The 15,522-nt window shown below is 32.5% G+C and overlaps 1 long non-coding RNA gene across 1 annotated transcript; it reads left to right on the forward strand.

Moving 5' to 3' along the window:
• Positions 1-475: 475 nt before the first annotated feature.
• Positions 476-15,300, forward strand: LOC120352642. Its single transcript, XR_005571991.1, has 4 exons — positions 476-803; positions 6,055-6,191; positions 7,313-8,685; positions 10,425-15,300. It is a non-coding gene; the product is annotated as an uncharacterized LOC120352642 (long non-coding RNA).
• The last annotated feature ends 222 nt before the right edge of the window (positions 15,301-15,522 follow it).

Below are 15,522 nucleotides of genomic sequence, written 5' to 3' on the forward strand. Positions count from 1 at the left end.
AAGAGAGAGAGAAAAGAGAGATTGTGAAATAGCGTTTCAGTAAGGGAAATATTGAGAAAAGGTGAAGAGAGAATGAGACGAGAGAGAAACAGAAAAAAGAGAACTAAGTAGGACGAGAGAGAAAATGATGAAGTAAGAGGATAGAGTGAGGACAGAGATTATAAGAAAGGTGTAGGAGGAGGGGGTGAAAAGAATAATATAAGCAAGTAAGATGGTTGAAAGAGTGAAAGGAGAGGAAAATGGTAAGGATGAAGAATAAGAAGAGAGAAAATGAGTGATAAGAGAAAAAATAGTACGAGGAGAAGAATAAGATCAGTGAGTATGAGAGTAGAAAGAGAGATAGAAAGGAAAATATAGAGATAGAGAGAGAATGAGTGTTGTGGAGAGAGAGGGAGTGAGAGTGTTGCGAAGGTGAAAAGGGGTGAAGTGTGTACGAGATTGAGGAAGAAGAATGGAAGTGGGAGAATGATACAAGAGGGAAAATAGTGAGAGAGAAAGAGAGAGAGTGTTAGTGAGAGCGGGCGAGGGAGAGAGAGTGTGTATGCACCCTTCATCCCCTATTTGGGGGATGAAGAGAGGGAAAGCGTCAGTACGCAGCATCCGTGGAGGCTATTCGGTTCCGTCGCTTGGAAGGGTGGCGTTGGCTGTATCTTGCGTTGGTCCACCCAGCAGCATTTACATACCCTCGCTCTGCTCTGCTGCACAACCTGTTAATACTCTCCACATCTCTTCAACCAAACATCTCCAATCAACTTAACTCACACCGAATCTCCTCCAGATCCACGAATTCTTCCCAAATCAAGGTGAGTCAATCTGTTTCACAATAATCAGCACCCGGAAATAATCCGCCCGTAACGGGAATGCGATTTATCCAGCGGCAGCCATCTTGTTCCACGCCCTGGCTGGATTGTGATTCATTTTTTTATGGCAGCGTCTACGCCCTCGATCAATCATATGCTCGGCTCAATCGTGTCGTTGTCAATTAATTGACATCGTGAACAATCATGTTCAATATGATAACGTGATTCAATCATTCCCCAAATCAAATCCAATCAATTCGAGTTTTAGTGTGAGATTATTGAGTAATAATTCAAAGCAAAATATTATGGATTCCTGTAGTGGGCTTCCACCATAATTTCCTCCCAAAATTGGATCAAGGCCTGGTAGTGATTAGTCTAAAAACTATTCATAAATCTTTATTGATAAGAGAGCTCTAGAAATCTCGAATAGTTATTAATCTCAGAAGCGTACGCCACAACAAATATTAGTCTGTTATATAGAATAAGATATGTTCAACATGGAATAATGAGCTCCATGAATTAATGTTATTGACAAATAATTTCATTAATTTTATTTTGCAGAGATTTGAAATGTAGAACAATAAATCGATTTTAACAAAATTTGCATACATGAGAATATTGAGATAAGATTTGAATTTATTTGGAGTAGTCGATAGTAGAATAAATGGTAGAATATGTTAACATAATTATGAGTTTTATGAAGTGATTAAAAAATATAATTTGATATCCAATTGATTGAATATTGGAGAAATTGGGAATGAAGAATAATAATATTATCAGAAGAAGTTTTGATGTCCAGATGAGAGATTTTCTTCGTTTTCAGATAGAAAGAGAATAATTATTACATTTTCACTCTAATTCTATTGAACTTGTTGATTGCACTAAATAGACTGAAACGCATTTTTACTGTAAGTATGGTGGAGGAATAAATCAAAATTTATTACATCTCAAATTTCTCCCAGCTTAATCTGAAAAGCATCTGAAAAGAAGAGATCTACTTGGACTGCTGTTATAATACATTGTCATCATTCAAAGAAGTTCCTGGAACATGTTGCGTTACCAATAACATGCTACCAACCAAACTATTGAAATTGTGGATTAATCTGTTGTGGATTGATCTGTTTTAAAAATCTGCTAATTAATAGACGATAAAGAAATCAACTTCCGGTAATGTTTGGAGTTGATATTGTGGTGCATATAATGGATGAAAACGATATACTGATGATATATTGGATGAAAACGACTTGATAAGTCTTAACCACTGATTTATTGAGATATTTTGAGATTCTAGTTTCGATTGTTACACCATCTCCAGTAATCTTTCACATTGAGAAGTGGTATGTATATAGTGTGGATGAAGTCACACGATTGGCCGTCAGCTGTTGACAAGTGGATGTTGGGCTCTAGTTCCTTTGGCCGAGGCTAGACACGAGGAATGCTGGGCGTTGACTTCGATCAATGACAGTAGAGCTCAACTTTCATTGACAACAGCTGATGGCCAATCGTGTGACTTCATCCACACTATATACATACCACTTCTCAATGTAAAAGATTACTAGAGATGGTGTAACAATCGAAACTAGTACCTCAAAATATCTCAATAAATCAGTGGTTTTGACTTATCAAGTCGTTTTCATCCAATATATCATCAGTATATCGTTTTCATTCAATATATGCACCACAATATCAACTCCAAACATTACAGGAAGTTGATTTCTTTATCGTCTATTAATTAGCAGATTTTTAAAACAAAAAAAACACACTATTCGCATATTCTGCTGATGAATGTTCAAGCTTACAATTCACTAATGATTGATGATGGCATAACAACCGAAACCAGATAATAGACTTGACTATTTATTATCAAGGTGATTATTACCACATCAAATATTTGTTTTTTCCAACAACTAACTATTGCTTCATTGAAAATTGACAGATGGCACAATCCTAATTGTTATACATTATTTGAAATCCAATTGATTTGGATGTAAAATTTGTTCTGAGCATCCAATTTGGATGATATTATTGTCTGCGTTGAGGTACGGGAAAGAAGTTTAGGTATCATTGATAAACATGACAGTGTGAAAAAATCCATTAGATCCACCAATTTCAAAAATTAATCTAATTATACAAAAGAATTAATTACCGCTTAACTGACTGATTCTAAATACTGATATGTATAGTTTTTTCCTTTTACCAAATTATTTAAATTTGTATTTTAACTAAACAAGCTATTCCATATCATTATATCACTATAACTACTAATATAATAAATATTGATAACACATTCATATTATTCAAATCAAATCAAACTTTACTATGGTTTTCACAAAACGGAATATATCAAAATGAAAACGTTTAACTTCAATGAAAAACTCAATTACCTGCAAGGAAAAATCCTGTGCGCAGGTAGAAGATGCTAATATTAATATTTATAATCAATGAGATGAAATACAATTAAACCTTAAGAATAAATTAATGGACTGATATATTCTATTGAAAAAAGAATGTGAAAGAGGTGTGAGAACAAAGAGGTGAAAGAAACAGAAGAGAGAGATGGAAAATATGGTGGCAAAAAAGAAAGACAAAAATCAATCAACAATTTTTCCCTCAATTCTGAAATGAAATGAGAATAAAATTTTACTGGACATTATCCATTTAACAATTACCTTCTCAAACGTATGAAGAATTCATATTATTTTGCATAAAGGGAAGCTATCTGGCATGATATTAATCAATTTATTAGCTGACTCCTTCAAACATTCTCGTCATATCCATTAAGAAATGGTCATTAATTAAGGATCAATCCACCAAAAAGTTTTATTCAATCAATCACATTTGAATGGAGTCTCCAGTCGTATAGATTGAGGTGAAGTTTTGAGTTTAATCTGCGTTGAATACATCAAGCTTTATTATCATTGTATGAAAATTCATCATAGTTGTTATCAATCAACAATAAAACATTATTGGAGATTGAATACGAAATAATCTGGGTGTAGATCATAAATACAAAGGAAAAATATTTTTATGGAGTATTTATGCTGTATTTACCACAAGGATAGTTTTCTTATTGTTATAGTATTCTATTGAACAGTTTATTGTTTAAAATTTTATAAAAACAATTGTACTACAACTTTTTGGAAACAGAGATCATTTCAGGTAGGTTGTGGAAGAGAAATATATTTGATAAGAAACATTTGCAAGGCACTTTGATGAATATTCGACCACCCAAAGAGCCATTTCTGAAAAGGATGCTTGTTACCTAGATGCTGGTGTAGTGGGATGGGAGTCGGAGCAGATAAGTCCTCTATGAAAGGCGCTCTTTTCTTGATCTCTGACACTCGATTAATCAGGAAATGGAGAGGGCACTTCTGGCTTTTTTCTGCAAAAGGAATGCCCTGGAATAACAAACACTCGATGCCAAATGATTAATGACTAGATGGTACGTTATCGGTCTCGGTTTGATTGCCACTTCTGGAAGGAGCTCAATACTCTAATATATTTTCCTGAAAAGATTCAACTTATATTCCAGATTCACTTTAGAATCACGTATTTACAATAGATTCATTTTCAAGATTCAGCTCTTACACATTTTCCAAATGTAGGCTGGGAAGAAACATTTGATCACAAAAATTAAAGTTATTAAATTCTGAGGAAGGTTCTAGAATCTTGAAAGGAATTTCATCCTTTTGATCCACAGATTTCAGTTCAATATTATCATCAACGTTTTTATAGTTTTTGCTGTTCAAATGTGATTTTGTGTTTGAAAATAGTTTTCTTGGTTTTTAAATTTATAAAATAGGAACTCAGGAAGTGAAAGTGCAAATTTTTAGTGAGAAAACATGAAGAGCCCAAGATAAAACCTATATTTTCGAGTGTTGATAGGAAATGACATTGGGTAATACGGCAAGGCAAAACATCCGAAAGGATCTCTCTGCCAATAAAAGTCATAAGAATAAATAATAATGAATGGAAAAAAATATAAGCAGCCACGTAGCCACTCGAATGTCAAAACCGTATTATTGAATCATTTTGAGATAAATTCAAATATTTTTGATAAAGGCTCTCATGCAGCTATCAAATGAATCATTTCTAATATTTAATCACAAATATCTCAATTTCAATATTGGAACAATAACGAAATAATACAATTTTATGCGATAGATCAAAAGTCTGTCATCAATGCGTGCACCTTTAGACCTCAAGATTGCAGAATTCAAAACCCATTTTTTCAAGTCTCACTGCACACTGTCGTCTAATCTTCTAATTTTCTAATCTGCACTGTCATCTCATCTTCAGCCCATTCTCAAGGAAAAGTACCTATTCAAGAGAAATTAGTTGGTTTGATGCGTCAAAATTTGGAAGTATACATTGATAACAGCATTTTTCTCTTTTTTGATTGTCATCTTTGGTTGGTTAATAGGACTTGATGTCCTTTCTGGTTCAATAGATAAAATTCATAATCCAATCAGATATTGATATTATATATAAATATTTGTCTAGTGAGTGAAATTAATTATTGACATTTTCAAAAGCAAACTCATTATGGATTCATTTATTAATTAAATATTCAAAAAGTTGGGATGACTCAGTGAACTAATAATGTATTTTAGCATCTGAGACATGAGAAGTTATTATTTGTATTATTATTCAGAGACTATTTTAGAGTGAGCTACTGACCATTTGAATGATTGATTGAAATTGTTGTAATAGTGTTGACAGTCTGACACACTAAGACAAATTCCCTTATCAGACTGGTTTATCACATTGGATGGCTCAAATTGGATATCATAAATGTTTGTATAGCCATTAACAACTAGATAAGACAATGAAATTGGTTATTAGTTGTGAACTGAAAGTATTACAATGTGTTGACGTTCGTCTTTTCCTTGTTCATTATCATGGAGTTGAACCTGTTGTTTAGAGTTCAAATAATGTGACAGTCGAATCTTTCGTTTAGAGTTAAAATAATGAGACAGTTGAGTCAGTCCAACAGTTGAACAGTTTAATAATGAACAGTTTCGTTCAGAGTCCAAGGAATGCAAGAGTTGAACCCCTTGTTTAGTTTCCACAGAGTTGAACAGCTATGGTATCAGGAAAAGGAATGAGGCAGACAGGATTAGCTTTTGAAGTTTTCAAATCATTGACAATATAGAGTCAATAGTGCAGGTGCTTACTGACAAGCTTAGACAAGTTCAATGATCTGTATACAGTCTACAGTGTGTCAAGATAACAATCTCTCTGCTCTTCACAGATGATGGGATGCCAGGTTACAAAGCAGACTTTCATCAACTGTCAGTGGTCAATCTCCCACATTCGTTTGCTGAGGGTGGTAGCGGAACAAGCTGGAAACTGGATGAATCTGATAAACCTAATGTTCTGTGTAAGTTGGTAAGTCATTTTATTGTTTGATATCTTCAATGTCTGATATAATATTGTGATAACTGGAATTTTACTTGAGAAGTACGGAAATAATTTATTTTTATCTTGAAAAGTTAATTGTTTTTAATACCGAGAAGTTCTATCTATTATTCTTCTACAATTAAAATAGTTCTCGTGATTGTATTTGAGAAGTGATTTCGGATGATAACTCATGAATGTTAATAGTTTTCCATTCAAACTTGTGAAAAAGGATTTTAAGAAACAAACATAATTGAAGAGCAAAATTCAAATTGTATGTTTCAAAGTAAAACCTATGAATATATAAATAAATATGAAGTACTTATAAGGGTAAGAGAGGAAAAATTTGATTTCTTAAACCTTCACGAGCTATAATGTAAATTTAGTGAATTTTACTTTATTTACTGACATTCATTTATTTTTTCCGGATGATGATGTTGAAGAATCAAGTGTAATAAAAAAGGGCTTATTAATGTGCTATTTGAAAGTAAGAATCATACAGGTATCCATGTTGAGGAGTCATTCATTGCTTTCAAAAATTTACATTTCAAATCACAAACACGTTGGAGAAACTTTGTTTAACATTAGAGCTTCATCACTTGATTATAATTAAATTACTTTCAACGAACTTAATGGATCAATGTTTACTTGTTTAATCTACTGGCTCTTCCTGAAGAATAGTGCGGTATTAATCCTAGGTACTATGGTGTAAAAATATGTCTAGATTATCTTATAGATGCGGTACAACAAGAATTATGTATCAATTTATATCTTATCGATGGAAAAATAGGCTTTAATCATTTGAAAAAGCTGGAAGTGGAATTCATAACACAACAATTAAAGCTTTTCTACATGATGATAACTTTACAGCCTTCAACGGATTTATTGGATTAATTTCACACTCATTTGAAAAAGCTGGGAGTCGAACTCATAACTGAACAATTTTAATTAAATAGTCACAAATTTTCAAAATGGGTGAAAGAAGATGATTCTACATTTTAAATTTTATGGGTGAGAGAAGATGATTCTACATTTTAAATTTGATGCAATAATAAGTTATTTCAAAACGGTGATTATGGAATGATAACAATAATAATTTTTAATTGTTCCAGATCTTTCACACTCGGATTGCAGATTGCCAAGAAGGATCAGAGTTGATGAAGAACATGTGGAGTCAAAAGTAGGAATGATATTCATAGACCAAAGGTGGAATTTAATAATCTCAATCATATAAAAAGGTTGGGCTTTGATGGTGTAATGGTAAGTAATTACTACAGCGAGGGGTATAGGTGAGTCTGATTTCCAACCATATAACTAGAAGTTTTATATTTTTTCAAGCCGGTCATCAACTTGATTTCAAGCTAGTCATAGAGGAGGCTTATCAAGAAACATCCTGAATTTCGGTCCCATATTCAAGTCATTTGGATAGCTTGAGTCATTCTCATTGGAAGAAATCAAGTGCTGACAATAACTTCTCTAAGACTTATCTCACCAGTTATCTCAAGTCTTGAATTTATTAGAACTGTATCATATCCATGTTGAGGTGGGCCTACTCCAAAATTACTAGATTTGCTTAGTAATTTTGAGTACTCTAGTATCTTTGGTATCTAAAATTAATTGAATGAATGAGACGTTGATGTTGTCAATACCACTATATTTGTTCGAAATCAACTAGATTATATTAGGCCCACATAGATTATATCATATTAAATTATTTCTGAACAAATATAGTGATAATGACAACATCAACGTCTCATTCTTTCAGTTATGGAGAAGAACCACAACATCTCTCGCTATACAATTGACTACGGTAATAAATTCTTTGGTAACTGTCACTGTACATGCCAACATGACTATTCAAAAGTAGGTTTCTTGTACCTACTATTCATTTAGTTCTTCTACCGTAATTCCAGCAGTGATATTCCAACGAACTTACTCGTTGTATAGCCATTATTGCTTATGGCTATAAGTCAAATATAGACTACTAAACAATTTACTGAACAAACACCTGCTGTGATATTCCAACGAACTTACTCGTTGTATAGTCATTACTGCTTTTAGGATGACTAGTTTCTAATTGTGCATTATGAGTTCTAAATCTTCAATCTTATGTGTGAAATCACTTCAATCTCAAAAAATGTTGAAAGAGACTTACTATAATTTAAAAATGGAATCTGTATTCATAAAATATGTGATCGAAGAAGCCTGATTTGATATTATCAGGTACTCAATTCTCTAGATTTATTTCACTCATCATCTCTATAATTTTTTTTATAATTATTCATAGAGCAAATCCTCCAAATATTCCTGCAATGACTCCGCGCGTATTCATGGAATAAATTTTCCTTTTCCAGGAAAACTCAACCCTGACACTGATTTGCAGCTGAGAAGATATTCTTGAACCAAGGATTAATTAACATAAGTTTGCAGCCCGTACGGTGATCTGGAAATCGTGATGTGATCTGGCAGTTTAATAAATCATCCAGTAAGTACATAAATACCTATTTACATTTGTTGAATCAAAATAAATCACACTAGACACATAAATTTATTTTCCATCTAACCAGTTCAGATGAATAAGTTCATAATATTCTTCTAAACAAACATTTCGAATTGGAAAAATTTGAAGTGATAGGAGATAATAATAGCCATAAAAGATGAGCTAAATAAGAATTCAAACAGTTATTAAAAAGTGACCAATGAGAGATTTGCATTTTCCTATCAAGACAATAGCTAGTTGGATTTCAACCAATTAGAGAGCAGGAATTCTTTCATCATGACAACGACAAAGGGAGAATTCAACCAATCACAAGCCAACCAATGAGAGAGTAGAAAATGAGTCGTCAAGCCAACAGTCAATGACAGTTGAGTAATGGAGAACTCAACCAATCGCAGCTAACCAATAGGAAATTTGTTGTCATTGTGTTAACCGATGATAGTTGAATTCAACCCATCACAATGAGTTAGCAGTGATTCCATCACCAAGACGAGAGAAAAAAACTCCAGTAAGGGAAATTCAACCAATTACAAGCAAACAAATGGGAAAATGGAAATGTCATGGCAGAAGGGATCACAATGATTCATTAAAATAGACTGTAAAGAATATTTAATGTATATAGGAACACATTACATAAGTAACGAATTATATGTACGTATTTAAGATGCATCATGAGAATTTACTGGTAAATGTAGGCAGATAAGGAAGCACATCCTCAATCTTCAATCTTGGAATCATATCACCTCTTGTACAATAAATTACAGTAGAACTCCAACTATCAGAATCGCTTTTAGAAGAAAAGAAGCGAAATTTCCGAGAATTTCAGTTATTTCCAAAAAGCATAAACTCTCTTTTAACAAAGTTCAATTTATACAGTACGTACAGTATTTTACCGGTTATAATTGAAGTGAATAATAGGTTACTGTAATAATATAAGGAGGTTATTTTTCTTGATGTCCCGTTTTTTTTTATTTGGCCTCAATTAGCAGAATATTTAATTGATGGGGACTGGTCCCAATTAATTCGGATTATTGGAGCTCTAAACTGTTATCACACTTGAAATCTATTCCCTGTCATGTATTATATTATTCTATAATATGTTGTATTATTCTATCAAAACAAATTCAATTCAATTAGAGAAATAACTATATTATGATGATGAAAATCGTTATCGACATACTTCATCAAACTACATTTGAGATTCTAAAAAAGTATTGTGTAATCTTTAGTCTTTAATATCTTTCTTACTTCTTCCTATTTTTCACAGATCTTCCTCCTTCATGTTATATGTTTGTTTCCGATTTCAAGCACAACTTGTTTATAAAAACTTCAATAATCTATTTGTATCAGTAATGCAACCTCATAGCTGTGATGATTCATAGCTGTGATAGTCGTCACTCTCAATAATACATAGTAAAAAAACCCAACTCTAATCTGGCGGCGCCAGATCCATGCAATCATGAGCATTTGATTTGATCAGTACTTTCTCGTTTTATTACATTGCAGATTGCGTTTTATTACAATTTTATGAGTGATTTTATTCATAATCAAAAAATCTATACAAACATTTCCCTCAGAATATTTAAAAGTATACTTAGAAAAGCTCTTATCGTGCTATCTTTCCTCAATTACTTTTCAAAAATGCAATTTGAAAAGCTGTAGATCTTCATCAATGGATAAAACCAAGTTTAATGGTTGATTATTTATTATTTGTTTTATCATTCCAGGTCTGCGTATACAATCAGAGATATTGAATAAGTCAAACACAAGTCAGGCACATTCGTGATCTACCCTGTAGATCCGGGCTTATGTAGATAATTGTCAGAAGCTCGTCTCTACAGGTATCTTACGGATGGAAGACAACGCAGCCACTGCAAGAGTGTTTGACTTATTTCCCAAGTGAACGCGACCACAGATCTCAAACAACATCGTCATTTTTCGATTCTACTCTCAACGTTCAACAACCGCTGGTTTGAGTAAGAATTTAAATTAGCAATAAGGGTTTAATTAGTCTTGTAATTTATGAGGGTATGAATTAATAATTGTCTCATCAAAGGGTTATAAATTAGTCAAATAATTTATAAGGGTATGAGTCAATGCTGGTATGAGCAAAGGTGAACGCACAAAGCGACAGACGGACGTATACAGACAGACGGAAGCAAAGTCCCTTCCCAGGTGATCGAATGTTGCAATCCACACAGACGTCCGTTTGTAACAATATGTCTGCTCACGTCTGCAAGGAGAAGTTTATTTTTTTATATTCTCATCTCATTCTCTTATTTTCCTCACACGTTTTTCTGTTGCTGTGTGCGTTCGCCTAGAGGGTACAAATAAATACTTATTGTAAAATTTATTCACAATTAATCATAACTATTTTGGAGAGTTGAGAATGAAACTCAATAGATTAGAACACAATAAAAATTATACTCAGTTTTTGTCAAACTAGTCACCCAAGTGAACCTACGATTTTACGCAATGCCTACGGCCATTTCTCAAGCTAAAACAAAAAAGATTGTCTATAGTAAATTAATTGTTTATGATTGGAAGTGCACATGTCCATTTTTTCACAAATCACAATTTATTTCTTTATAAGTTGACGATTTAAAAATTTAACTCCATAACGTGTTTTCTAATATCTGTATTCATCAATAAATACTTATATAAGTGATGGAATTTGAACAATGTGAATAAAAACTATTTTTGCATTGGTGAAAAATTTATATTCATAGACATGTGCACTTCCAATCCTAAACAATTCAAATATATCTATGTATTTTCTTGTAATTTATCATTTGGTTAGAATTATAAGCATGATAAGCAGGAGACATCTCGTGAATTAAACGATAGTTACCATTTTTGAATGGTTCAATTCTATAAGAATTCCTCTATAAGAGTTCAACCCTTATAAAATTAATGAAAAGTCGGTAACTAGGGTGGTTACAAAGGTTCTTTACGAAACATGCAGTGGAATACATTTTCAAAGTTGAGAGAAAATCAAATTGATCATTGAAGAAATAAAATAACGATTATTAATTCCATTTGCAGATAAAAGGGGTGGAATCAGATTCAAATTTTACAAATCTTAACTCTAGGCTCAAAATTAATTCTGGTTTTTCACACAAAATATGCGAATTCATTCAGTTATAACCCCACCAATCCAAATCCATGGAACATTTTTTTCACCTCCACAATAAAATTCTTCAACATCACCAGTAGGCCTAATTGGATATACCTCATCAATGAAATATTCAAATTCACTTGAATGTAAAATCAAATAAATCAACTTGAAAAATACTATCTCCAAGCATGTCCTATGACATTTAAAATATCCCAATTCAAGCATAATTATTATCAATTAATTACTGTATTGATTTCATTCATTCACTGGATCAATTGGGAGAATAATTTATCCAGCGTCTATTTTGAGTGACACTGTTGATCGATTCAAGAAAAACTAATAGGTGACTAATAGATTCTATTGAAGAATTGAAGGGAAATAGCAATTAGAGAACATAATTTTATTAGTTAATTACTTTCTGAAGAACCTAGTTGTAATATAGTGAGAATGACTTGCAAGTCGGTGCTAGGAACTTTGGGACCAACACTTTTTGGGACTAAAAGGTACAGACATAAGAGAGGATGGGTCTTCACAAGCAGAATCAGGAATCAGTAGTCTCCAACAGGTGGTTGGACATTGCTCTTTAACACAAAGGCGTTGGACACATATTTATTCAGATTTTAAAGTAGAATCATTATTTCCGCTGCTTAATCAGGAAAATATAAATTTCTAGTTATAGTCAATAAACTTGAATCTAACATGTTGGAAGAGAGGCCTTCTGAAGATTTCTGTAATAAAAATGGATTGTTTATCAACTCAGTACACTAGTATACAGAACTATTTCTAAAAATTGATGTATGAATAGTTTTCATTCAGTAACAGAATTGGTGAAAGATCCGATCATTGTTTGCTACTCACCTCGCAGACTTGATCTCAAAAATCCTCTTTTTCCTAGCTGGTCTCAAAGTTCCGGTTCAAAAGCATTGGAAATCATAGGAAGGGGTTAAGTTCCCTTTTTTCCACTGCCCTCTGCAGTATATAGCTGTAATTCAAGTCATCCCGGTTTATCTGATCTAATTTCAATTGTTGATTATTGCTGATAATAATCATATCTATCTCATATATATTGTATTCATCAAGATAATAATATCTTTCCATGATTTAATAATAGATTATTTCAATTGAGATATCATCTTTCGTCACTTTATTATATTTCTACGAACCCTACAAAACATTCCGGCAATTTGGCAACGGTGCGTTGTTCGAAAAGGAAAGAGCTATGGCAGCTATCTGCTCTGTCTAATGACAGACAAGGATAGCAATGTCAATCAGATGCTGACCATAAAACGTGAATCCCACTATAGGATCATCACTAGTTCTAGGGAAACCTGATAAATTCTTCTCAGACTCAATCCACAAAAATTGGTCAAATTTGTCAACTGTAGCTCTAGCAATAATATTTGTCAACACTAATGAGTTTGAAACAGGGTCATGTGAATTTAAAAATGTCATGTTGTATCAGATAAGTAATGTACTTTTACTTGTCTTAGCTTATATTTCTACATTTTCATTATAACTTACTAATCTGGATTACCATTAGATGGAAAATTTGTAACATTTGTAACATGTGATCATGGTTCTAACCATGTATTTGAGAGGCTTTGAGCAATGTTGCTCACTACTAAAACTATCATTCTGATATTTCAAGTTAATGCAGTTGATACTCATTTTGTTATGAATTATTAAGTGTGTTAGTCATCCACAAGGTCTATAGAAACCTATTTATAGACCTTGGTCATCCAGAGTATGTATGCTGCTACCTATTGGAGGAGTTTCAAGATTCAAGATCCAAGATTCTTTAATGCTAGACCAACTTTAGATTGTATAAGCACATCAAATTAATAAGCAATAATATCTAACACTTGTGAAATAAAAGAGAATTGAATAAGCATATAATAATAGAAATCATATTATATATGAAAATATTAAAACCATCACAAAAATTCATTACAATCTGTCAGCCAATCAGGAGAGAGTAGGCGGAGTTGGGAACATTACCCAGCATCTGCTGCTGTCTACTGTCTGAATTCCGAGTTAGATTACAAATTGTTGACCAATCAGGAAAGAGTCGAGTTGAAACTAATTCAATTTGTAATAAATTTTATCACTTTTGAAATCTCGATTGATGAGTGAAAACATCAAAACTGTTGAAAACGTATGTGGTGTTAAGGTGCGTAGAGTCTTAGGGCGAGTTCATGAAAAGAACATGCGTTGCTCAAGACTTTTTAAGCTGCGTTTACACCAAAGTTATCAACACCTTATTAATTTTTCCGTCCTTATAGATTCTATTAGATTAACATAAATTATCATGAAATAAATACACATGATAAACATAGGTCTATGTGTTTTTCAAGTTCCGTTCAATCTAATAGAATCTATAAGGACGGAAAAATAAACATTTTGTTAATAACTTTGGTGTAAACGCAGCTTTACAGTTTTGGCGTGTTCATGCCAAGAGCATGCGTATTCCACTTTCCATCAGTTGATACTATTCTTATCATATCTGTATTTGAACAGAAACAGTGAGATACAGATATAATAAGCATCAGTCGATGGATAGTGAAACACGCGTGTTCGTAGCGCATAAGTCTATATGCACCTTTTGAAAAACAGCACACTATCCTGATAAAATTATTGTTATCAATATTTTTTGTAAGGCTGTTCGTAGAAAATTCTACATTATTTATAATACACTGTATCTGAATGTACACGTATTGATACACTTATATTATCAACACACATTGTTCTGTATAGTGCTGACCGTTTGTATCCAATGAAGCTCCAGTCTATCCTAAATTCTATTCATGTTCAATAATTATTATCCATTGTAATAATATTATCATGACCAGGAAAACGTTAGGCTATAAGTGAAGAATTTTCTTCATAACAGTTGATTGAATAAAATGGTCGTTCCAGATTTTGAATGATAAAAATAGGTACATCATTAAACAAAAATGAAAATGATACTGAAGCTGAGAGATCTGACTGAGTAACAGTTCCATTGATTTAAAATTATATTAATTTGATGTATCAAGTTAAAATCGTCTAAAGCTAGACGCTGATTGTTACTGTTCATTTGTGTTGTTGATTGAAAAGCATGTTTTCTATAAGCCTCGTATGTAACTAATATTATTGAATGAAAAAGACTAAGAAATTGTCAAAAATTCAAATGTCATATTTCATTCAATATGAATAATTATCACAATATCAACTTCTCAACTACACAAAAAGTAACTCATATTAAGTTCCTGAAATTGGGAAGCATTTCAACTCTAGGATATTAGTATTTAAGAATTTCTGGATTTGTAAGAGTTCTTTGGGAACATAAACGTTGATGTTGTCCAATAAAAAAAAATTATCCAGCTTATGTGACCTAGAGTAGCATGTAGCCTATGTAGCCTACTCCAGCCTATTTAGGCTAATAGTATTTAAAATTCTCTGGATTTGTAAGAGTTCTTTGTGAAACAAGTGAACATAAACGTTGATGCTGTCTTTCTCATTATTTTCCTTCATCCTTCAATTTTCCTCAATTGGAAATAAAAAGCTGAAACAAGATTCTCATGTTCTAAGAGGATTCTAACAAGACCAATAAACTATTTATAATTCTATCTTAGTTCGTGATTAATGATTAATCTCGATTTGTAATAATACTTTTCTTGTAATTTTCAAAATGTTCATATATTTAATAAACATTCTAACTCCACAAG

This window comes from Nilaparvata lugens, chromosome 8 (assembly GCF_014356525.2).
Source record: "Nilaparvata lugens isolate BPH chromosome 8, ASM1435652v1, whole genome shotgun sequence".
Classification (NCBI taxonomy): Eukaryota; Metazoa; Arthropoda; class Insecta; order Hemiptera; family Delphacidae; genus Nilaparvata; species Nilaparvata lugens.